This window comes from Mandrillus leucophaeus, unplaced genomic scaffold, assembly GCF_000951045.1.
Source record: "Mandrillus leucophaeus isolate KB7577 unplaced genomic scaffold, Mleu.le_1.0 Scaffold317, whole genome shotgun sequence".
NCBI classification, from domain to species: domain Eukaryota; kingdom Metazoa; phylum Chordata; class Mammalia; order Primates; family Cercopithecidae; genus Mandrillus; species Mandrillus leucophaeus.
This window is the reverse complement of record NW_012103332.1, coordinates 267,899-269,788: the sequence shown is the minus strand read 5'-3', so window position 1 is coordinate 269,788 and position 1,890 is coordinate 267,899.

Here is a 1,890-nt window from a genome sequence, read left to right as displayed (position 1 = left end):
CTGGACGCCTCCTGTGGAACCCCAAGAAGTATCCCCAGCTCCCCTCTGCCTCCTGCCCCAGCCACCCACCCACCTAGGGGTGGCAGCATTTAACCATCTCACTCCCGAAACACAGGACACAAGAGAACTTTGTAATACAATCTTTGAAAACATAGAGGCAGGGCCAGGCGCGGTGGCTCACATTGTAATCCCAACACTTTGGGAGGCCGAGGCAGGCAGATCCCTTGAGGCCAGGGGTTCGAGACCAGCCTGCCCAACATAGCAAAATCCTATCTCTCTAAAAACACAAAAATTAGCCGGGTATGGTGGCACGCATCTGTAATCCAGCTATTCGGGAGGCGGAGGCACGAGAATTGCTTGAACTCGGGAGGCAGAGGTTGCAGTGAGCCAAGATTGTGCCACTGCACTCTAGCCTGGGCAACAAAGTGAGACTCTGTCTCAAAAAAGAGAAGAGAAAACATGGAGGCTGGAGGGAGCGGGGTTATTCTACAGCTGAGAGGCCAAGGCGCTTGGTGGGAAGAGCCTTGTGTTAAAACTAAAGGAACTGGCCCAAAGCCTGCTTCTGCCAGACACCTGTGCCTTCAGGTGAGCCACATCACTGTCTAAAAATCCCATTTCATCGTCATCTTTCGGATGGGAGATATCCACTGTGTTCTGAGCACATCTCTCATTCATTTTGCATTTTGAAACACAAGGTATAACATCAGCCACCATGTCTGTCCATGTTCTGTAAACTGCAGAGCATTAGAGAAAAAAATAGAGGTGCAGTGAGGATGGGGGTGGCCCACAGGTTTGAGGCTGGACTGGGGAGGGGCGGCAGCTCCTTCCTCTAATGGATCCCCGCTCTGAAGGGGACACTTATTCCTAGGGCCCAGTCTCCTTGGAGGAAGCACCACCTGTGGCCAGAGATAAGCAGAAGCTATAAATTCATTTTACAGAGGTCACTCAGACAGCAAGTGTGGCTTTATGGCATCTGGAACCCCCCTCCCAAGCCAGGCTGCAGTGCAAGAGAGGCCAGGCCAGATGTGAGAGGCTTATCAGTGATTTCAGGTGGTCTGCAACACTGATAAGAGGCTCACGACACCACAGGGGCTGGCGGTGGGGAGCCACGGAGGGCCGGGGAGTGAGACAAGGCTGTGCTGGCCAAGGTCTCAGCTCAGCAGACCAACAGGAGTGGAGGGCGTCCTCTCCCTGGTGGCCCATAACCCTCTGCACTGATCCTCCTCAGAACAGGTTTTCAATTTGTCACCGGGGTACTATGGCTCCAGATAAATTCTCCAGCGTCATAACTGTGCTTACAAATTAATTTTCTTTGCTAGATAAGTGTCTTACCCATGATATTATGCCTTCATAAGAGTTACTGTATTTGAATAATTTTACAGTAAACGGTTCCTTGTTTTCCCACTTTTAATCAATACAACACTTAAAAAAATAAAATACACTGCTTGAGGGTGTGAACTTGCGGAACGATTGCAGACCTTTCCACATGCAGTTCAGCAGAGGAGAGGTGGTTTGGGAGGGAAGCATGGGGGGTCAGGTGCTGGGGGTTTGGAAAATGTACGAAGCAGTGCCTTGGAGAGCTCGTGGATACACAGGGGTGGAACTCAGAGGGTTGGTCCAGAATTTACGGACTTGCACATGGAGAGGGGAGGAAAGAGGAAGGACGGAGGGAGGAGAAGGTGGCAGGCTTGTCTGGTGGGAACAGCCCATTGAGTCCGTGGCTGGGGAGGGGAATTCTCACAAGTGGCTGAAGACGTGAACACAAAGGGAACACAGAGTGAAAGTCCACACCCAACAGCAAAGGATAAAGAGCCAGGGGTCCGCAGGGACAGCCAAACCAGCAGGGATGACCGGAGAATCATTTCGAGGCCTGGGATCCTTCGACCTTTT